This window comes from Quercus lobata, chromosome 3, assembly GCF_001633185.2.
Source record: "Quercus lobata isolate SW786 chromosome 3, ValleyOak3.0 Primary Assembly, whole genome shotgun sequence".
Lineage (NCBI taxonomy): Eukaryota > Viridiplantae > Streptophyta > Magnoliopsida > Fagales > Fagaceae > Quercus > Quercus lobata.
The window spans coordinates 2,128,910-2,154,038 of NC_044906.1; the positions used below are offsets into that span (position 1 = coordinate 2,128,910).

General features: G+C 32.5%; 1 protein-coding gene across 5 annotated transcripts in view; it reads left to right on the forward strand.

The window, feature by feature from the left end:
- Nucleotides 1-616: 616 nt before the first annotated feature.
- Nucleotides 617-25,129, forward strand: part of LOC115979880 — a 48,356-nt gene continuing 23,843 nt past the window's right edge. For 2 of the 5 annotated variants that reach the window (XM_031101957.1, XM_031101961.1), the window contains exons 1-4: nucleotides 617-793; nucleotides 921-996; nucleotides 11,680-11,836; nucleotides 19,805-19,938. The gene's annotated coding sequence lies outside the window, so the exon portion shown is untranslated. Of the gene's footprint in view, nucleotides 794-878; nucleotides 997-1,783; nucleotides 1,874-11,679; nucleotides 11,837-19,804; nucleotides 19,939-25,129 lie in introns of those variants that run through there. The other 3 variants (XM_031101958.1, XM_031101960.1, XM_031101959.1) reach the window with 3 other exon arrangements.

Sequence of the window (25,129 nt, forward strand, 5' to 3'; positions counted from 1 at the left end):
AAAAAGAACAAAATAATTGTTTGGAGAATATTTTTATTATTTATTGAACTATAGAACATCAGTTGGTAAAATATTTTATCGTTGAATAAGAATTTTATGATTCAAATCTGTTTATGTAAAAAATTAATTAATTTTTTGACTTAATTATTATAATAATACAGATGTCATAAATTGAACTGTAAAAAAGAGATTTTTGGTTGAGGTCTGGTTGAAAGGTTTTTCTATTTAGATATAACTTAGTTTACTGAAAATTAAAAATATTGTAATAAAATAATTTTTTGATTTATAGATATTACGGTTGGATTTATTTTTAATTTTTTTTAAAATAATTTAGTTGCGGTCCGAACAGTGGTAAACAGAACTTTGTCAGAAAACGCGTAAAAAAAAAAAAAAAAAAACGGAGAAAACGCAGACGCGCAGTGTCCAAACTCCACCATTCGAAGCAGCTTCTGTGTAGTCACACTTCACCCACTTATTTTGATACTTTCTACTTGACGCCATTAATTTTCGTTCCAGTCATCTCTTAGTTTGGTTCTGCTTTGCTCGATCCAGCTCTTAAAAAAAAAAAAAAATTAAACTTTTTACCTTAATTTTCGTTGCGGTATTTTGTGTTAGTATAGATCATATCATTTTAGTCGTACTCTGCTCCACTTTTCCAAAAAAGAAAAAAGAAAAAAAAAGTAGTTAAGTATTTTAGGCTTCTCACCCCTGCTCTCATTTACTGTAGCGATTATCCTTGATCTGTGAAGTCATAGAAGAAAAACCTATAAAAATTGTAGTGTGAAGGAGAGAGGTACTTCCTTTTAGTTTCTTACTTTTATATTTTTTTTCTTCGCTTATGCTATGCTTTCATTCTTCAATTTGATTTTTTGTTGCAGTTTATTTGCTCTGTTTTACTTGTCAACTCTTCATGATTACAGCTACTCAGTACAGTGACTGTCTGAGTGGAAAACAAATCAAGCTGTTCTGGAATAGTTTGATATCCTAAAGAGAGAGGTACCTTCTTTTTTTTCTTTTATCTCATTCGTCCTTTGACATGGTTCATGCTTTGTTGCAGTTATAATCCCCTTTTTTTTTGGCTTGTAATTGTGGTTCTAATAATGTTCCTAATTTGATGCTTAAACATGGTCACAATAGCTGCTCTTAAAAAGAAAACTAGCATGTAACCTGCATTATCTATAATTCTACATACACTTTAAGGTTTGTAGGTCCTTTACCTTAAAAAAAAAAAAAAAAAAAAAAAAAATTTGTAGATCGTATGTTTGATTGTAGTATTTTAATATTTTTAGGTTGTGTTTTTTTAGTCAGCGGACATGGGTCAACAAGGAAATCTTTTTGATAACCAAAGGCTTTCGTTTTTATGAATATTGCTTTGATAATTTGATTTTTTTTCTTTTCTAATTTTTGAGAATCAGTTGATTTGATTACTGGGTGATAGGAATAGAAAAGAAAATAATGTAATATCTCATTTTTACCATAAATATTTTCATAGATCGGACCATAGTTGTCAGTACACAGAGCAGGATCTAATTCCCAGCAGGAGGATCCTTCTTTCGTTTCGCATTTGTCATCGGGCAAATCAAGTCAAGAGGAATCCAAATGACAATAACTAGTACTGATTGATGGAGGAGAGCTCAAGCTTACTTTCTAATTATATAATAAAAGGCATTTTCTAAACGTAAGGGGCCTTTTCTTTCTGGGCTTGAATTCTTACCTTTTTCTTATGAAAAGGGGAGGGGCAACCAACATAGGAGGCTAGCTTGCTTCCCCTGGTGGCGGGTGGGCGAAGGGTCATATGCGATACGTATCGTGTACAAAAAGTTTCGTATCATAAGGATGTATTATAAGGGTTCATGAATCGTCCAATACATAGGTGCGTATCATATAAATCATATTGTATCAATTATACCATACATAGACATGTGGGTTTAAAATGTGTTTTTTTGGTTAAAAATTATGATTTTATTTGATTTAAACAAGTTGTTAGACTTTGTTAACACAAAATTATTGGGAAACTTAATTGAGTCTAATGAAATAGCAAGTCCATGAGTTTTTTTCCTCCCTCTCCTCCTTCTCCTACAAAATTTTGATTATACTCATAACAGCCAATTTCATATGTGCAAATTTATTTTTTATGTTATTAATAATGTATTAAATGAAAATATAATATTTTTTTATTTTGTTATTATTATTTTGAGTTTGAAAAGCTAGAATGCCAAGAAAAAATATAAAGAAAAAATTATTAGAATAAAAAAACCAAAAAAAAAGAGTAAATATTGATAATAATAAAGAAAATGTTTATGAAAATATAATTTTGCAAAATGCTGAACATGATAATAACATTGACTTAGATGGAGTTGATTAGCCATTATAATGAAAAGATATTATTATTTTGGTTCATATATCATGTATTACTTCTGAGTTTAATCAATTTGAATGTACATGTTATAAACATAAGTTAATTTGATTTATTTAGTCGGCTTTGTTAAATTTTATTACATAAGTAATGATTAAATTGGTCATTAGTTGAATAGATTTTAAATTTATATTGAATATACGTTTTATATATGTATATCTATAATTATTTTATAATTTTATTAGGTGTTTGTGTATCTTATGACACACGATTCGATACACGATAAAAAAAATAAAAAATCAATTCACGATATGATTCATGATTTGACAAGGATGGATCCGACCGTTAAGAATGTTCGATTAAACTGATACCATCTTGAAATAAATAAAATCATAGTGGTGATTTTGGTGAAGGTGGAAGTGGGGATTATTTCCCAGTTGGTTGGCGTTTAGCTTCTTTGATACTGATCTTACCCAAATTGGCCATTAATCACCACTATGATTTTATTGGACAATATGCTAAAACTTAATACTGCCTCTCTCTCTAGAAACTTCTAGAACTTTCACACAATCTCTCTCTTTCTAGAAATTTCTATCTTGTTCTCTTTCCAGAATTTTCTCCAAAATAGTTCTTATATTTTCTCTAGAAGCTTCCTAACAGTAGTGAATTTCAGCCACAAATTTATAAGGTATCTTGAAGGTTAGAGAAAGGTGTTAATTTAATGCCAATAAAAAGGAAGAAGCTAGAAGCTTCAAGTTGGTTTCCTAACCAACATACATCTAGTATAAATAGATGTAATGAGGTGAGTGAGAGACTTGTGAAGTGAAGTGATGTGAAGTGAAGTGCGTGAGTGTCATAAAGCACCGAGTGAGAGATGTGTGAAATTGTGTGATGTGTGTGAAGTGAGGTAATGTGAAGTAGTGTGGAAGGTGAAGTGTGTGCTATAGGTAGCGTGTAAAGTGAAATAGACTCAAGAGCTAGTGTTTGTAGGTGTCTAGAAGTGAGGTGTGTGCAAGCGTATTCAGTGAGTAAGTGCCGTGTTTGCAGTGAACTAGTGTCAGTCTATGGAAGTCGAGCATCAGGGCTTGCTAAGTGTTGTAATTCAAAGATTCAAGTTTTAAATAAAAGCTCTTTGTTTAATCTTTTGCATGGTTTTAAAAACCGGTATAGTTAAAGAACCGGAATAGAGAGTGGATCTCGGTTTTATGGTCGGATTGGGGTTGGACGGATGGTTGAACCGATGAGGTTATAAATAATTAATTAATAATTATAAAATATAAATAAATAAATAATTTTATAACTAATATTTTAACTAAAAAATTAAATTAAATAACAGTAAAACATTAAACCTTAACTTTAGTTTTTAAGAAATGATATGTCCACAATATTTTTATAATATTTTTACAACAAATTGTAAGTGGCAAGTTGATATTAGTTGTTATTGTTAGGCCAAAAAAATAATTTTAGTATTAATTTCAAATTTGAATCAACAACAATTAACCATCTATGGTTTGTTGTAAAAATATTGTAAATATAACATTTTTTTTTTATATTTATATATTAGACAACCAAACACAAGCTCACTACAAAAATTATTTTAGTTTGGGTTTGGGTTTGGGTTTCCTCAGTTCTGTTCAACTGTGTCAAGTCATAAATAGTAAATCTGATATTTATGGTGTCAATGTGGGCGCCTTAGGCTTCACAGCTTTAGACTTAACAGCATTTTCAAAGTTAAAATCTCTCTTCTTCTTAAATCGGAAGCAAAATCTCTTATTTATTTATTTTTTCTTGGTCAGAAACACAATGGCTGAAGTGTTAATGAACACACAGTGGCTGAAGTGTTAATGAACAAGCTTAGAACCGGTTTAACTGTACCGGTTTTCGGTTTTTCGGCTAAACCGGTGGATTTTCTGTTTTTTTCTTTATTTTCGGTTTTTAATAATAACCGGACCGGATTAAGGACCCGTTCCTAGTTGAACCGGCTGGTCTGGTTCGATTTTTAAAACCATGGTCTTTTGTTCAACAATCTAGTGTCAGAGTTTCCGTTAACTCAATATAATATTCTTGATAGTTGATGGTATTGGATCATATCAAGGTACTAAATTGGTGAAAAGATATTTTTATGGAATTGGACAATATCTTGCTGGTGTTCGATTCTTTTAAAAAAAAAAAAAAATACTATCACTATTTTTGCCAAGCAATTCAAAGATACAGTAATATATGTTTTCCACTCATTTTTATTGTTTTTCAATTGCTACGGAGATCAGGTGAGGTGGGAGATATACCATTCTTTTTTGCAGAATGAAGAAGATAAACTTTAACTGTAATAAATTTTCCATGTAAGTGTGCAAAACATTTCATTACATAGTTGGAGATAATTAATGCTATTAGTAGTGGTAGCTCTAGAGTGGTTACTAAAAAATTTAAATTATACAAAATCTAATAAAGCGATAACTTGAATATTTTCTTTAACTGCGAGCCAAGTCACTAAAGAAAGCAAAATTGTTACGTCTGTAAAGCCAAAAAGAATTTAGTTGTCGTCACCATCAAGAAAAACTCAAAACCACAATATTTTTCTTGGTACCATTTTTTATGGAAAAATGAAATTATAGATTATTTTTACTGAATAGGTTGAATGAGCTACAAATTTGAATGATTAGCAATTTTTATCTTTTTGTTGAATAATTTGTTCACTTGTTATTTGGTCTTGTTTTGTTATTATTTGGTTTATGTTTGTTGTTATTTGGGATAATATTTATTGTTGTTATTTATATCTTAAAAATGAAAAAGAAATTAAGGATTACGTTTGGGGGGCAAAATTAATTTTGGATTAATGTTATGTGCACAACATTTTTATAATAAATTTTATGCAAAAAGTTGTCTATTGGTGGATAAAAAAATAATATTAATATTAAGCTAAATTAGAATCAATAACAGCTTATCACATTTGTGGGGCCCAATAATTTGTGGCCTTGGCCTATTTATTCATCGGGGCCTAAGGCCCGAGCCGAAGAAGGTTATGGCCCAGGATCGGTAATACAAGTACGAAATAGTCTTGGGACACAGTCGAGGACGATTCAGTCCTCGGCATGTCCGAGGTCTCACTGGAAGGAAGGGTAAAAACGGTATAGGAACAGCTTGGAAAAAAAAATCTAAAATATTTGGGTCAATAGAGAAGGGTACGCTGGAAAGTATAACGACTAGGGAAAGTTGCCCTTACTGCCATTCAATACTCTGCACCTGACAGAGCCATACTCTCCAGCTTTTACAACCATCCCCAACCACTCTGGATATGGGCTGATGGAACAAGTATCAGTCTTGGAAAAGTCGATCCTACACGTGGACGAAGGATAAAGAACCTAGGCTAGTATAAAAGGAAAAGGAAGCAATCTAAAGCAGTGGCTGGGAAAAATGGCCAAAAACCAGAGCCTTCCAACCTGCCTCCGGGAGAAAGACTCTCAGGGCGAACACGATTTAACTATGTCTGACCACCACGAAAAACCCACCGTCTGGAAACTAAGGCCTAGCCTTTCAAACCCACGCTCTACAAATGATATTGTTTGGGTCTTTTTACATGCGAACCCAACACTATTATGGGTCGTTACAAATCGTGTCCACACAATTGGCGTCGTCTGTGGAAAAGGCTTGTGTGTTGGCATAGGCGGTAGGTCGAAACAGTTCCCTTGTCATTTCTAACAGCCGGTTGTAGTGTTTTAGCGTAAAGTTCCACTAGGGGCTATCTTTCATTACTAGGGGCTGCGCTTGGTAGCGTCAGCATCACGGATGGTTCTAGGGGCTTGGCCGAGGAGCTAATTCCCCTTAAACCAAGGTCACATGCCATAGCCGAGGGGGTAATTCCCCCAACTTATCGAAGTCAAGTTTTGGACAGAACCAAGGTATTGCATGGTCCTCGGACTCAAACCTATGGGGAAACCAACTACTTATCGAAGTCAAGTTTTGGACAGAACCAAGGTATTGCATGGTCCTTGGATTCAAACCTATGGGGAAACCAACTACTTATCGAAATCAAGTTTTGGACAGAACCAAGGTATTGCATGGTCCTCGGACTCAAACCAACTACTTATCGAAATCAATTTTTTGATAGAACCAAGGTATTGCATGGTCCTCGGACTCAAACCTATGGAAAGGTCAGCTACTTAGTAAAAATCCTAAGTTGCTCAATCCTCGGATCAAATACCAGAAGAGGTTAAAGCTATGAAAATTATTAGGAAGATGGTGAGACTCCTTATTACTCAGCAACCTGTAGGGGCTGTTCATTTTTGGGTCATATGTCTTCGGATGATTATCTCCTACACCGCACTAAGCATTCGGCTGTCATCTCGGCTATTTTGGGGTAAGTGTTGTTTTCTCAGGTCGGCATTATTGTGCCAAACAACTCTATTAAGTTCATAATAATATCGTTTCCTTAGCAAGGGTTTTAAACGTACGTTTCATTTGCTCAAGTTGGTATTGTTGTGCCGAATAGCACTCGTAAGTCCATGATAGCATCTTTTTTCTTGGCAAGGGATTTCGGCCCTAAGTATTGTGTTCTCAGGTCGGCGTCATTATGTCAGATAGCTCTAATAAGGTCATAATAACATCTTTTTATTTTCTTCTTAGTAAGGATTTCTGCCCTAAGTGTCACTTGTTCGAATCGGCATTATTATGCCGGATAGTTTCAATAAGCACAGAACAAGATCTTTTTATTAACAGGGATCTCGGCCATAGGCATTGTTCATAGTATAAAAATAGAAAAAGAAGTCACAGGGTAGTACGTTTATTCATGGCATAGCCATTTCAAAAAGAAGAGGTAAAGCATACGAAATGAAATAATGATGATTTTTATTAATATAAAGAGGTATTACAGCGTACAATGAAGGGCTTGAACAAACCTATATATAAAATGAGCTACAAAAACAATAAAAAACAAAGCAAACCAACAGCCAGAAATCTTTTTAAGCTCTGCTTCTAAGTCTTTCCAAATTTTCTCCCAGTAGCCCCCATATTGAGAGGAGGACCTTCCTTGGTGGGAGAGGAGAAGAAGAGGAAGAAGGAAAAGCACCAGGATGAATCTGGTGGTGGAAAGAAGAAGAAAGAGAGGCAAAAGGAGGCGCCAGTGAAGGAAGAGAGGAAGAAGCGGGGATACTTTCTCCCTGCGTCAGTCCTGACCCCTAACACGCTGGTGCCATGTTAGCTATGCTCATAAGAGAGCGGCTGGTACTGATAATGGGTGACCCCAGCTCAGTCGCGTCAAAAGTTTGACGCGACGAGCCCCTGCTTCGGATTTTGGCTGAAAGGAGGGTAAGAAGGATCTTGAGTCTCTGCCATCCCTGCCCTGACTGAACCATTTTGAGTTTCATAAGAACATGGTATTTCTGGGAAGAGTGTGGTTCCTTCATTACTTACTCCTATCTCGAACGCAACACAATTTAAGGTGTAACTAGCGGATAAAGTAAACTCTGGAGGAGGCTAAGTGTTTCAGGTTTCAGAAGGATTAAAAGGGTCTCTGTACAAGAGAAATAACCTCTTGCTTTTCTTCTTATATGAAGGGCAAAACGGAAGGTATTTAATCTGTCCAGATTTCCAAGAAAATCTGTAAACGAGAATATACCCGTTCCACTTCCCCACTCCGTCAATAACCGTCGAATTTAAATGGTCTCGTAAAGGGAAATCATTAAAGGTGCGTTTTGGATAAGCAAACGGCAGGAGCGCATTGTGAATGAATTTAGAGGAATGTCTCGTAGCTCGGTATGTTTCCTGGACAGATGAAGAGACACCAACATTAATGAAGGACCGAGTTAAACGAGCCGTAATAAAGGGTTGGCATTACCAAAATCCTCCTCTCCAACCAAGAGGTCGGACAACAGGATTTTGAGGGGCTATTGTGGGGCCCAATAATTTGTGGCCCTGGCCCATTTATTCATTGGGGTCCAAGGCCCGAGCCGAGGAAGGTTATGGCCCAGGATCGGTAATACAAGTACGAAATAGTCTTGGGACACAGCCGAGGACGATTCAGTCCTCAGTATGTCCAAGGTCTCACTGGAAGGAAGGGTAAAAACGGTATAGGAACAGCTTGGAAAAAAAATCTAAAATATCTGGGTCAATAGAGAAGGGTACGCTGGAAAGTATAACGACCAGGGAAAGCTGTCCTTACTGCCATTCAATACTCTGCACCTGACAGAGTCATACTCTCCAGCTTTTACAACCACCCCCAACCACTCTGGATATGGGCTGATAGGACAAGTATCAGTCTTGGAAAAGTCGATCCTACACGTGGACGAAGGATAAAGAACCTAGGCTAGTATAAAAGGAAAAGGAAGCAATCTAAAGCGGTGGCTGGGAAAAATGGCCAAAAACCAGAGCTTCCCAGCCCGCCTCCAGGAGAAAGACTCCCAGGGCGAACACGATTTAACTATGTCTGACCACCACGAAAAACCCACCGTCTGGTGACTAAGGCCTAGCCTTTCAAACTCACGCTCTACAAATGATATTGTTTGGGCCTTTTTACGTGCGAACCCAACACTATTATGGGTCGTTACAAATCGTGTCCACACAGCATTAAATTTGTTGTGAAATTATTGTGAAAATTTTATGAATAATCAATGTTGCATTACTCTTATTTTTGTTGAACCAAAATTTTTTTAATTCTCATGTTAGAATGTTCAACATATTTATAAAGTGGTCATAATATGTTATTTAGCATATAATTTTTTTTTTTTTGGCAAGTTTATATATACATTTTCTTTTTGCAAGTGAGGGTGATCCTTTGACCACCCTATCTTGGCAGCTGGCTATAAGATCCCTTAATTTATAGAAGGTTGATGACAAGACCATTAGAATGTTTCTACCATTAGATTTATAACAAAATAATGGCTTATAAATTGTGTAATTCTTACAAAGTTGTATAAGGTGTAAGTCTTTCTCTAAATATATGTGTGTACATATGGAAAGAAAGTTTGGTAGCAAGAATAGAGATTGCTTTTTCTTGAGACATACAGACTTCATTACAAATATAAAGGAATGAAAGATTTTAAAAATCTTGCGAATTCTCCCAATTTTAATAAAAAGGAATGAACGGTTTTAAAATCCTTGCAAATTCCCCATAAAAAATCATTTTATAACAAAAATGAACTTTTGTGTTATAATGTTATTTGTTGTTTTTCTTTTTCTTTTTTTAGAGAAGGAATTAAAAATTAAAACTTAGGTTCTCTCATTAGAGAAATTAACTTGTAACTCCATGCATATACAAATAAATATAACTAAACTTTTCTTTTAAGAGATAGTTTCAACGTATGATGTCTACCCCGTATGATTTCTCTTTATCATTAGACTAAGATACCAATTGATTTTTAAGATTGAGATCGACACCAAATCTCTTGTTCGACAATAAGAGACTTTACTTGTTAAGCTAATTAGAACCTACATAAGCATAACTAAATGCGTAATAGAATTTTACCAAGTTTGTATATAATATATATAATATTTATATTTTTGAATATATGAAATAGCTATTAATAAATATAAGTTTATTTGAAACAAACAAAGAAAAAAAATCATATAAATTGTTATCCACGAAATTCTCAATTTTAGTATGTCCAACATCATATATATATATATATATATATATATTAACAAGAGCGGATCCATTTGGAGCCTAGGGGGTTCATTTTGACCCCCTAAAATAAAAATTTGAACACTGTAATCTTATATTTTCTTTGAAGCCCAGCTGAAATAATTTTGAATATGATCTTCTTAACATTATCGTGACATTTTTAAACACAAAAAAAGGTCAAATAACAAACCAATTTGATCTAAAACCGGGGGGAAAAAAAAAGCCCAATAAGAAAAGTAGAATTTTGTTATTCTTTTCTTTTACAGTGAGTTTTAACTTATGATTTCCGTTCTTGATGATAGCTTTTTGTTATTAGACTAAGACCCCAATTGGTTTTTTGATGTAGGCGGGAATTGAACCCTGGAGTTTTTATTCAACCATCAGAGATTTTATAAGTTGAGCTAATTGAAACTCACAGAAATTTGTTAATCTTAAACCTTAAAAAAAGTCCATTTAGATATTAACCATTTTGAAATAAATCAATCAAATGAGAGATTAATGAATAAATGATTGTTTGGTTGTATATATTGAAAGAGATGTAGCTCGTATGATAGATAATGAAATATTATGAAACGATTTCAAAATATGGAATATTGTAGAAAACAATTGTAAAACTTTATGTATTTCAGTTTTTGTTTTTTGTATTTTTTGTGATGTCGATATATTTAAGTTCTCTTTTGTTTTAAATTTTGAATACTTTATGTTTGTTATTGATCTCTCTAAAAAATAATCTTGGAGCAGCCAATATATGCGTGTGTGTGTGTGTGTGTGTGTGTGTGTGTGTGTGTGTGAAGAGAAACCAGGTAGTTCCACTGAATAATAAAGTTATAATATTGTGATGAAACTTAATTAACTTTTTCCCCCTTGAATGAAAGTGGTTAATCATGTATATCATTTGTAAGTTGTGACCATGTCCATGATATAAAAACAGGAGGAATTCTCTTAAAAAAAAAAAAAACCGGAGTTAGGACTTCAGACACCAAATGGCATGAGAATTTACTATTGTCTATTGCCCAGAGCGTAATTTCCTATTAGATTTGAAAGTTATGTTGATTTAGCAGCTTCTTAATAACATTCTAAGCATTTTTTTTTACTGAAAAAAAAAAGATTTGAAATTATATTTAACCCAAAAAATAAAAAATACAAACTTTTTTTTTTTGAGGCCTTAAAAATACTCACTTGATTTTGAGAATTATTATTTTCATACTAATTTTATTGTTATTATTAGACCAACTTCTGTTATATGATGGTTCAGATAAAGGATATATTTTCTTCTAAAAAAGAAAAAGAAAAAGAAAAATGATATATTTATGATATTAAATACTGCGAAGTACAAGAACAAAATCTAGAGTGAAAATAATGCCGCCACATATATATATATATATATATATATATTGTTTTAGAGACAGCCACAATTATTTATATTCCATATAGTATGCTATATTAGTAAATGACTCCTCGTAGAAACGTCGTTTTGGACGGGCGGTTCCACCCACACTCCTGCCAAGTGCCAATCATCTTATATGCGCAAAAATTGTATTGCATCAAACCTTATTACAACCTGCCGTATATTAATAAATAAATATATAAAAAAAAAAAATTCTCTAACTTGTAGTGTGAAAGAGAAAGGTACTTCCTTCTAGTTTCTTACTTTTATATTTTTCTTCGCTTATGCTATCCTTTCGTTCCTCAATTTTATTTTTTGTTGCAGTTTGTTTGCTCTAGTTTGCTTATCAAGACTTGTAAAATGAAGGGAAAAGAAGAAGGTATTGCCAACGGTTAACGATTACTACTACCCAGCACATAGACTGTCCGAGTATAAAACAAAACAAGCTGTGCTGGAATACTCTGATATCCTAAAGAGAGAGGTACCGTCTTTTTATCTTTTTTCTCGTTCGTCCTTTGGTATGGCTCTTGTTTTATTGTGGTTCTAATAACTATTCCTAATTTGATCCTTAATAATAGTTACAATAGTTACCCTTAAAATGAAAACTAGCATGTACCCCGAAGTATATGCTTCTACAATTCTATATACACTAAAAGATTTCTAGATCATTTTCCTAAAAAAATTAAAAAGTTATATTGTAGATCATATATTTTGCTATAGTATTTTAATATTTTTAGGTTGTGCTTTTAAAATTAAAAAAAAAAAAAAAAAAAAAAAAAACTCTTTTTACTGTAATGATAATTTCATCTAATTTTTTGTTAGCACTTATTTTAAATTTTTTATCATATAGTTTGAAGAAGATGCTTTGATCGAAATTAAATTGTATATACTTAAAATTTGGTCAATAATAAATATTTTTCATTTTTCTAGGTATTAAAACGAAACTTATCAGTTACCACATAGTGCATCTAGTATATTACATAGTCCATAAAATGCCGTACTTTATTCCAAGTAGGGCTGTCCATGGGTTGGGCCAGGTCGTATTTGTGCCCAACCCAAACTTGACCCGAAAACTTTGCGTGGATAATAGTCACTAAGGAAAATTTTATTTTGGCTTGACAACTGGCTTCCTTGTGGATTTTTATGGAAAATTCTTGCTGGTCCTCTTATTGAGTTGGTGTTCAATCTCTCCACTTGGGAAAGTGGGATTTTAATTGTAGTAGGATTTCCTTTGAAATTCCTACCGATTAAAAACAAGTAATCAGAGTCACTCATTTGTCACAAATCCACCTCCCCTGTATAAACAATTTTGGCCCTCCAACTCAGGCACTTTATAAGTCTAGGCTGCCTTTTTGATTCCTTAAATAAAATAACTACAATGATAAGTGTTTCCAGAATTCAAAATTACAAGTAAAAATAAACAATATGCCAATATGAAACAAAATCAAAATGAAGAATAAAAATGTTGTAATATAAAATACCAAAATAAAAAATAACAAAAACTTGTTGTACAAAAGTAGCATTTTGTTGAATAATTATATACTTTACTAGAGGTCATTTAGACACATATCTTTGGTGGAACAAATCACCAAATTGTTGGATCTTGTTCTTTGCTTGTCTTACGAACTATTCATGATCTCCTTTGTGGAATACCTTCATGTTGCAAGAGAGGCTACTAGAGTCTCTCCTAAATCCAACATAAAGAAATTATTAGACAAATAACCATGTCCATACAAGGTTTTATTTAAATAAAAATCCAACTGAGGACCATCGAAACGGAAACTAAATCCAAGTCTAAGCATAGTAAGTACTGAAAATAGATTACATTGGACACCAGGTGCATGAAGCACATCATGAAGAAGTAATGTATGTCCTAGACGCAATTTGAGCTGGTAGGTTCCAACTCCTATGATTTCTTCTTGAGCTCCGTTACCCAAAATAACGTATTGTGTGCCTGTTGGTATTCTTTTTGTAATCCACACACCCAACTCTTATCTCTGGTTATATGTTTGGTTGCTCCTAAATCTACAATCCACCCAGGAATAGTATGAGCAACAAAAACAAGTGTACAAACATAAGTAATAGTCGAGTTGTTAAGAATGACTACCTTCTTCGGCTTAGTGCACTCAAGAGCGAAGTGACCCTTCTTACCACAGTTGTAGCACTTAATCTTTGCATTGTCCTTCTTAGCACGTTTGCCTTTTGGCAATTTGCTATCTTGCCATCTTTAGGCCCAAGGTTACCAGCTGCTTTGGCGTTCCTCCCTTGTCGTTTGTGTTTAGGCCTAAATGCCTTCCGCTGCCCAGGTTGGGCGACAAGGAGGGTGTTTTGGTGCGCCCCCATGCGCTCCGCCTCAAGCTCTAGATGACGAGAAATATAAGCAGAAGTCTTGATATTCTCACTATGTGTCAAAACAAGCTTCATTTGCCCCCAAGTAGGTTCAGGCAGTGAACGTATCACCGTTGTGACCTGTTATTCATCAAAGAGATTATTGCTAGCAGCCTTTAGGTCACGGATCAATGCAGAAATTGTCCTTAGATGTTCAGCTATGCTATGCTTTGAATCCATAGTATATTGCCCAAGCTTCAAAGTAAGAGCTCGCAACCTAGTTGTTGAAGTCACTCCATAGGCAATCTTAAGTTGGTTCCACATCTCTCGGGCATTTGGGTAGTCCTCAAACTCCCCAATAAGATCATTGTGCATGCTACTCAGCATAGTGAAGCTTGCACAACGATCTTTGTTAACCCAAGACTCATAGGCCTCTTAAGTCATGGCAATGTTGGGCAGTGTTCCCATTTTCAGGTCGCATCATCTCAATGGTTAGGGTTTCAAGGACCTCTTGTTCATTATGTAGATATTGAATTTTTCTATGCCACATATCATAGTTGGTTCCATCTAGTTTCTCTCCCTTAGTTAGATCATCAACTACATTCTTAGTGGCCATGTTCACTACATTCATTATACAAGTTGACATTAGCAGATACATTTTTAAATTTTATTTCCAAAAATCCAACTAGACCATGATATTCCTTTCTACATAGTGAGATTGAAAATTTCGCTAAGCTCATAATCATCTCTCACTATCTAAATTGGAATAACACATCTAATTGATTTTAAATAAACTTTTGTGAAGAATAAAACATCACACCATCCACATACTAAATCATACATATAGCATGTGTCCATACATCTTTGTGCACAACACATTGTGCATGGGCTCCACTATAAGCCCTATTGGTAATTTCATACAACATGCTAAGACAAAATTTGAAAATTATAGGTAACTGTGAAACACATCCCCTTACATGGTTTCCAAAATTAAATTACATAGCCTTAAATTACCATGCCAAAAACAATGGCCCAAAAAAATTGCCAAAAACTTTGGCCCAAAAATTACATATTCAAGAATCCTACTACAAAGATTCTATTTGTAATTAAAAAATTGGGGATGCCACGTTGCCAAATAATTTCAAAAATTATCTTATCCATACACAATAACAATAAATAAAAATATACGTGTTGCATAAATTACCAATACAATCTCTAACTATAGAGATGAGCCAAAGAGTCTCATAAACCCTTTGGACACATATTCATCACATAATGCATTCACATAATATCAATTCAATCATATCACAATATGTTAAAAAAGACTTCATAAATAAATTCAAAGATTAAAACCATGCATAATTATACAGAAAATTAGAAAACTAATTTCACAATTTTCTCATATTATCACAATTCTATTTTGACATCACTGTTTAAAAAAAAAATGCCACTACAATTACATATATGTTACATTAGAAAAAAAAATGTGGTCTAAACAAAATTAAGAATATATATTGTTTTACTATGAATTAAAACAAATAATAAGAAATCCCACTGTGCATGTTATAACATTTGATTTTAATATAATTTTCTATATTGTTATAACCCAATTCCTTCGTAAACTATGTTACAAATCCACATAGCATTTGTAGATAATATTACAAACCACAAAGCCACTTGTGTGTGGCTTATCACTTGCACAGTTTCCTTGTTGAAGCAAACAACAACAATTTGTGTGTACTTATACACCAACGTGATCTGCACAATATCCTTGTTAAAAGAATCAAGGATAATTAGTTGTGTTCAAGTGTAACAAATACACTAACATCAACATGGGGCTCTTTCATTTTTTTTTTTTTATTATTATTTATTTAGATAACCACTCAAACAATTAGTGGCTAGTGGAGCCCTCCAGGACTCATAGCCATAGCAAATCTTGGCTGATGAATAGTGAATGCACAGTTATTCACTTGGTCCTCTGTGTAGGACTAACAAAACAGGGTGTTCCTTTTTAATCACAACTTCATCATTTAAAGTCTAAATTAAGCATGTAAATTGTCATTTTAAAGCTTATGGAATGTGCTTTCAAACCTTTAAAAAATATTTGACATTAACAAGATTTAATGGGTCAAAATAAACCTGTAAATTTCGGATTACATGTAAACAATAAAAAAAATTACAGCTTTTTATTTTTCTCTCTACATGCCATAACATGCTTCTAAAAATTACAGATATGAAAATAAAACATTACTTAACGTTTTATTTTTTGCATGCTTATAGGATTACATATATCAGATATCATGGCATCATTCAAGTGTGAAAACAAGCATAAAATAGCTCTGATACCAATGTTGAATAATTATATACTTTGCTAGAGCTCATATAGACAAATACATTTGGTAGAATAAATCACCAAATCGCCGGATCTTGTTCTTTGCTTGCTTTACGAACTCCTCACGATCTCCTTTGTGGAACACCTCCAAGTTGCAGGAGAGACTACTAGAGTCTCTCCTAATTTCCATGCTCCAAATTTTAGGGAACAGTAGATAGTGTCTCAGAGAGAGCTTATTTATAGAAAGCACTCAAAAACTATATGTATGTTCAATCACTGTATCTATCCTTAATCTGACTGATGTCGGAGTATTTAAATACTAATAGAGATTCACTTACTATCAGATATATGTAATCCCTAAAAGATCTCATCTGTTAAGTTTAAATTACTCCACTATTGATATTGATAACTCATATCAATATTTGTTGAGTTTAAATTTAAACTTACTTCTTAGATAACCCATGTGGACAACCCATGGGCCATGGTTTATGGATTGGGTCAAAAACAGCCCAATTTCTAATGCATTTTAATATATTATATCATAATTTAGAAATCTGTCTACATTAATCTTATCAAACGCAAACATAGGCTTTGATGGGCGCAGTTTTTGTCCAATGCCTCTAGTGCATTGGATCCGTTGCGATCATAACATATGTCCATTTTTAGACGCATGTTATGATCACAATGAATCCAATGTCATTGGACACTGGACAGAAGCCGGACCCAGCTTTGATCAACAGTTTACTTTAATTAACTCAATAATTCAGCTCCCTCTATGGCACCAACCAATGACTATGGTGAAAAAATCGAGAAAAGCAAGGGGAAAAGATTAAAGAATATAAAAGAAAATAGTACACTTAAATCAATTCGATAATTCTGCCTCCCGCTATCCAATATTGTGAAGAAAAGCAAAGGAAAAGACACAGAAAAAGTTACAAGCTCCATATGTTTCATTGCTGCTGTCTCACTCACTCCCACTACCATATAGTCCCATTACCCTTTGGCATTTTCCTAGTAAGAATTCAAAAGATTCGTTCCACATTGTGTATCCAAAATTTTCAAAAAGCAAAACAATAAAATAATTGTAAAGCGAACGAATCGAGTAGCATTGATTGATCACCAATATCCGTGCTTTTATACATTTGCTTTTATGTATTATCATTCTAATTTTATTTTCGATCGAAAAAAAGTGCTCTTTTAAATGTTCTACCATCGGAAGATTTACATTATGTTTAGAAATCTCTTATTTTGTTGAAAATTGAATACTTATAGTTGAAAATAATAAAAAAATAATTTCTTTGATTACTGTTTGCTTCCATGAGTCATTTTTTTTTGTGCCTTTTTATCTTGATTGGTATCTCTCTCTCTCTCGTAATTTATTGATGGGATGTTTCCACGTTTTCCACCATGAATTTCCAGTGTAAACTTTTGTCTTTCATCTTCCTCTTCCATGATTCATTATTCACGTTTGACATTCTGCATGCCTAATTCCCTACCCTTCATGTTTCATTGCCAACTTTGATCTGGGTCTTCAATTTGCAAAAAAAAAAAAAAAAAAAAAAAACGTTGATCTGGGTCTTTGTATTCAACTCTAGTGGCTGTTTTTTCCGCTTAGCACTCTTAAATTAGAGGAGTAAAGAGAGGTACATGCTTTGCTTCTATTGTCCATCTTTGCTTTGCTTTGCTTTACAATTTTATTGTTGTGACCAGATTTACTAGTAAATTATCCAATTTCCTTAATTCTCATGCATTTCCCTGTGATTTTATTTTTATTCCTGCTGCATATTTGTTATCGTGTTAATTTTCTTCTTGGTTTTTAGCTATGTGCCTTTAAAAAAAAAAAAAATCTGTGCCTATTCTCTCTGACTGCATATTAATATTGTGATCTTTTAACTCAATGCTTAATTTTTAAAAACCACTTAAGGGCTTGTTTTGGGAAAATAATAATATTTTATTATTAATTATTAAAAATAGCGTTGCAGTAAAATTATTTGAGAGAAGAGCCTCTCTTTGAAACTCATGTTTTTAAAACATGATTTCAAGTATTGAAATATCAAATTTTAGACTAAAATTTTGTTTTCAAAACAAGATTATTAAAATTGTGTTTTGTTAGCACGACTTCATTATAAACACATTGTACACTAAAATTGTGTTTTGAAAATCCGCTTTCAGTGCAAAATTTGTAATTTCCATACTGCAAAGGGGCTATTCTTTTTTTCTTTTTGATACTATAGAATCACCTCGTGATTTGGAAAGGATTAGGAAGATAAATAGTTTTCAAACCTACCAAGGTCTAGGCAAAGTCACTTGAATATCAAATAAAGAGGGTTTTCATATGTCGTCAAGTAAAAAATCTATTGTAATTAGAGTTGTAAATGATCTGAGTATTAAAACTTTGGGATTGTCCTTTTAGTTTTAATTCAAATAAGAGTTACGCTCGAGTTCATCAAGAAACTAAGTTCATGTTCAATTTTGGTTAATTTTATTGTTGAATAAACTCTAACTTGTTCTCAAGCTATTTGACTTATATGTTTTTTTCATATATAGTAATCGCTATGGGTAAACTTTTTATACTGTCACAAATTTATACTACCAATTAGTAAATAAATTATTATTGAAATTATGTTATTTGAATTACTTAGATAAAATGACTTTCATTTCTAAACTTTTAAAACTAGATTTATTAGCATTGTATCATTAAAAATGACTATTTGTATTATCAATAAATTATAAATACTACTTTTTTTTTTTTCAGAATCAATTATTAATACTACTTTGATATTTTAGGAATTTATTTAAACACGTACACAAATATATTTCAAATTTATACTAATATATTTTTATATATGTGTTTATATATATATATATAATATTATATATATTAAATTTAAATCTATGTTTTGTTTACAAATCTATAATCTATATAAAATTGAAGATGCTTGAATTTTGATTGACCTAATAATATTATGCAACATAAGCTTTTGAATTCTCACAATTTTATAATTGATATATATATAGTGAAATATATAATTTTGGTACATTATATTTTCTTTAAATATTTTAATATATAATTTCAAATATATACACAAAGATTAAATTTTATAAGAATGTGATGTAAAACCCAGGTTTTATATAGCCAATTTCAACATGTTACATCATCATATTACCTATTATAGAATAGGTATAACCCTACCCAATCAATTTTAATATCTATTTGAAAATCTAACTTGATTGTGAGTTTATTAAGATGTTATTATGTGTGGTAGGATGTACTCAGTTTTGAGTAAAAATTTAACATGGCAATCTCTTATTGTACGGTATAAAATATGAATTTTATACCTCATCCTTACCAAATTCAATCACTTTATTTTGCAACGCACAAAGTACCAATTATGAACTTGCTTATTTCACTTAAAAATTTACGTGTAAAAATGTTTACAACATAAATTACAGCCTAGCATGAACTTAGAAGATGTTGCCAAGAGTTTTCTGTTTTCACTGATGAACGAAATCGGTATGAATGTGATGGCTCATGTTTTCTTCAGTAGGGGGTCATATCTTTAGGTTTTAGGTCAAAAGTCATATTATTACCTTTGCTTTCTTTCTGGATTTTCATTGTGGTGGGATCCGGTGGTCACATCAATTTTCTTTTGTCTGTGCCTTTTTTTTTTTTTTTTTAATAAATTTTAAATTAAAATTTTTTTTTATTGATTGCTTTGGCTTTTTACTTTTTTTTTTTTGAGTAATTTATTGATGGGTTGTTTCACCTTCTCCACCATGAATTTTCAGTGTTGACTTGTCTAGCATCTTGCTCTTCCAAGATTCATTCTTCACGCTCTACGTTTCATTGCCCAACTTTGTATTCGACAAGTCTAGTAACTGTTCATTCGCTTTGCACTCTTAAATCAGAGGAGTAAAGAGAGGTACCTGCTTCTACCGTCCATTTTTGCTTTGCTTTACAAATTTATTGTTGTGACCGCATCATCTACTTGTTCATTATTATAATGAAGTTGAATTTAACTTGGTAGGATATATGATACTATAAAACTTTATAGTTCTTCTTGGGTGATGCTTTTATTGGATATGGTTAATTGGTTGCAGAAACAACAAAAGGAACTTAAGACCTTTTATCATAGCGCACAAGTTCCAATGATAAAACAAATTTATCTGGATTTTCTGATTTTAAATATTGCCATTTTTTTTTAGGAGCAGAAACTATAGTCTTTATTAATTAGAAGCAAAACATACAATGGGGAAGAGAACGGGGACATATGACCCCCAATTTCTCTTTTGCATCACTAACAAACACTAGCGAAGCACGATTACATCGTTAACAAAGAAAGAAAAAGAAAACAAAAGAAAAAAGAGACAAAAAATTCAAAATCCAACTACTAAAAGAGAAGCAAATCTTCACTTGGATGTCCAAAAAAACCTGAAAACTGCCAAACGACACCTTTTTTATATACATGGACCTCAAAATGATATATATATATATATATATTTTTTTTTTTTTTCATCTAAGGATTGCCTTCATGCCCTGCAACCTCCATTGTACCCATTGTTGACCCAACACCTAGCTCATTCTCCACAATTTTTTGTTTTTTTTCTCCCTTAACCTCCATACCCTCCCTAATCAATTTTTCTGTTTGCTTCCTTTTGTGCCCATGTTCCACATCTACAATGGAAGACTTAATAGGGTTTCCATTTGTTGACTCCTTAACAAACTCCACTCTTTTTGGGCTATGCAAAGATTGACTACCACTTTTATCTTGATTACCACTTTTTTTGGGCTGGACCTTACTATTATTCCTGTTTCCATGCACGTTACCATATCCAACTTTAAAACCTATTTCTAATCCCTCAAAACCCGATTTTTGCTCAACTTGTTTTCCTATTTCCCATTTTAATATTGCCTTAACAGATTTTTTTTTTTTTTTTTGGGAGATTCAAATGGAGAGGCAGTTGAAAAGGCAGGTTGAGAGATCTACTTTTATTAATATACAAAAAAAAAAAGTTTTGGGCTTAAGCTTATTTTTGGAAAGCACAAGTTCCGCTAAAATGCCCCCAATTGAATTTTTCAATTTCCTCCAATTTTATTTATATTTAAAATATGCGTATTTTTAAAATCAAATATATAACATGTAGTATATTATGCTGAAAATAAGAGAGAATTGAAGGATTTGGACTCCTTTCAAATTTAAATATAAAATTAATTGAATAGTTTGAAAATATGAGAGAGAATTGCAGAATTTGAGCTTCTTTTCCACTAAAATATAAAATTAATTGAATAGTTTGACCGTTGGAATGGTTCGAGCAGGTTTCTTTATGACTGAACTCACCTTGCGGGCCCGCTCCCATTACTCGAACCCGGCCTGTTTAATAAATGGATTTAAAAAAAAACCCAAACCCACCCCATCGGACCCTATCCTATCACGATCGGCCCAAAATCACAAACACAAATCCTAACACAAACACAAACATGGAAATCATAAACAAAAACAGAAAAAAGAAAGAAGAAGGAGACTGAGGTGGAGTGAGGCCGTGAGAGGGTATCTGAGTGAGACCGTGTGGGGGGCGATTGAGTGAGGCCATGAGAGGGTGGTTGACTGGTAGGGTATCAGTACAAGATGGGTAAGGGGTATGGCGATATGGGTTGTGCGAGATGGGCGAGGGAGATGAGAGGGTTGTGCGAGATCGGTGAGGGTGAACTGAATATGAGAGAGTTAGGTGTTGTGCTTTTGGCCTTGTGAGTGAGGGAGACGAGAAATGAATAGGGAGTGGGTGGTTGAGTTAGGGATAGGATTAGGAAAAATGAAAATGGAGAGAGTTTAGAAGATATTTATACTTAGGGTTAGGGTTTTTGAATTTTTTAAAATATTATATATGTATATGGGTCGGGTTTGGGGCGGGTTTGCATAATACCCAAATCTAACCTGAACCTGTTTTGATTTTTTTTTTTTTTAATTTTTTAATTTTTATATTTAAACTCAAATCTACCCCATTTGCTTCATGGGTCGGGTAAAACCCGCTCCATTAGAGTCAGGTATCCACGGGCCAGACCTATTTTGTCATTCCTATTTAACCGCACATTTCCTTTCATAATGAAAGGATGGACTCAAAATATAGGTTCAATTGTGAGCTATTACACATATAGTTATAAATATTTATTATGTAAACAAAAAGTAAATATAATATAAACTGTATTGATATGTGAATAAATAAAATCAAGATACAGAAATTATAGACTTGAAGAAAATAGAATGGAAAATCTCGTTTGTGATCAAGGGCGGAGTTTAATTTTAACTTCAACTATGCATGCTTAAAAATAAGAGGCGGTGTTGAATTTGAACTGCACATGCTTGAAGATAAATTTCGTTCCTTACTGTGGTGTTTAAAATCTCATGGACACACACATCCAAGTCCAACTCAACTGGCTTGCGTACGTGTGTGAGTGAGCCCCACTTAAATTGGTCCTCCCTTCCACAAAAGTAGGGTGCCCCATGGGGCCAACCACATGTCCACGTGTAGGTATACAAACCCATAAATTTTTAACATTTTTTCCAATGTTGGACCATTCGTTATTCGTTTTCACTGCATTTACTCATGTATATAAGTAGGCACTTTTTTTCTCAAAAAAAAGTAGGCACTTCTATTCTCAAGAAAAATGTGTACATTTTTTATCAATTTTTTATTCACTTCTTGAAAACTTTGAGCAAGTGACCGTATGATGTTATTCTTTTCAAAGAGGTGAACACCACTTGATTCGGATTTATCTCAAAGGACATGCGGATCTCACCTTTATTTTGGCTCAAAGATAGCTGACCAATAACTTCTTGAACCATATTATCTTGAAATTGACTTATTAATCATGTTAAAATCAAGTTGATCCATTTGACACAAACTTGTAAAAATATTAACAAATTTGCTGGTCGTGTCTAATATTGTTACCTAACTTTAACCTGACAAATGTTTACATATCTTAGCGATACAATAACTACGTAATGTTTTAGATTTATTTTTACTTACAAGAATAAAATTATCAAATTCAATATATGTTAGTTTCATATTTTACTTTTTATATATCAAACATCAATAATAAATTCATATTATTATAATATTAAAGTTTTTCTTAATTTTATTAAGATTTTTCTATAATTTGGATGATCATCTTAATTTCATATATAATATGTATGTATGTATTAATTATATATGTTAAATTTTACATAAGAGAAAATTAACTTATTTAAATTATAATAATAGGACACAATAAATATTTTTTTTTTCTTGAAAATTATCAATTTATACATGTTTCCTTATGTAAAATAACTCACTAACCCACGTGATATTGAACTTATGAATTGATGCCACCACTAGATATGATATGCCATTGGTGTTACAACCCATTAGCACTAATTATATTTAAAAGAAATTTATGACTAACATAATTTTGTTACTAAATAGGGATATAAAAAATGAAATAGTTGTGGGGTTCGAACTAGTCGGGTCTCATCATCTAATAAGAAATTTGTAGTTCAAACCCCAGTCACACAAAATCCAATTGGTGTTTAGTTTTAAAGATAAAGAGCAATTATCAATTTGTAAATTTCTTGTAGTAAAACTGGTAGCACTTTTAACATTTTTCATATTGGATTTATTAAAAAAAAAATGTAAATTGCAAAGTACACCTCTAAAATTTAGGGTTGCTTGGATTTTACACCTTGAACTTTGAAAAAATAGATTTTGCGCCTTGAAGTTTACCTTCGTTAGAAAAAGTAGCTACTTTGTTAGTGACTCTCCTACGAAGCTATCAAGTGACACAATGGGGTATGATTTGTAATTTTCTTTTGCTACGTAAGTCGGTCTGCTTTTGCTAACAGAGCTAAACTTCTTGGTGTAAAATTTAAATTTACAAACTTTAGGGTGTAATATCCAAACAACCTCAAACATTAGAAGTGTACTTTGTTATTTACCTCTTAAAATACAAAAAAGAATTAAATTTTGCTTGAATAAATGTTATAAAGAGGTAATGTAATTTTATGGTAGATTTGTTAAAATAAAAACTTATTACGTTGTGTGTTGTTGCAAAAAATCACTCCAGACGCAACTGAAATCTCACCTCATAAATTTCTTGTTAATTGAATATTATTTATTATCTAACCTATGAACTCATGTTCTGCATATTTTAAAAATAATTGAAATTTAAAATTTTTATGATGAAATAGTTATTAATCTTTGATAATCTTGATAATTTTAAGTACGAATAGTATAACAAAACAATGAATTTCAAAGGTTGATTTTTCAAAATATTTCTTTAAAAAAAAAAATGAATGATGTAACATTATTAAAAATTAGATCGAAATGTAACTTGAACTCATTATCTTTGTTACATGTAAGGCTTGTTCGTGAATTAGAGTCCACACACAAAGACAAAGCTATAAATAAAAATAAGGGTAAATTGTAATGTAAACTCTTAAAGTTTGGAGTTACTTAGATTTTACACTACTTCTGTTAGTCAAAGTAACCTCCTCATTAGTTGACTTGCCAATGTGGCAAAACAAATTACATGTCAAACGCTAGCGTGTTAGTTGACGGTCATGGCCTGACTCACTGGGCTAGTGGGCTACTCATAGGCCGTGATAACAATGGGCTGGGCCGCCCCTTAGCTCAATGGGCCGTTAGGCTTTTGGGTCGGGCCGTGGACTATAGACTATTTGGTGACCCTTACAAAAAAGATAAGGAAATAGTTTAGCTTATATAGGTATAAGTTCTTTTTATCTTAAAATTTACAAACCCATAAGATATGTGTGCCCTCTATTTACTCTTGTTTTTCACTTTCATTTTTGAATGTCAAAATTTTAAAATATTTTGTTTTTAAACCTGGAACCAAATGAGGCACGTGTTCTACATAGAAAATACTCGCACTGTATATTACAATTTTTTTTTTTTTTTTAATTTTTTTGAGAAGAACCGTTTATTACCACTTAAACCGCATTTATGCATTTAGTTCAAGACCAACATATTTAATCAAAACATAAATGGAACAATATTTATTTTTGAGAATCAAATTGAACTATATCATCTTTTCAAAAAAGAAAAAGATTGAACAATATTAAT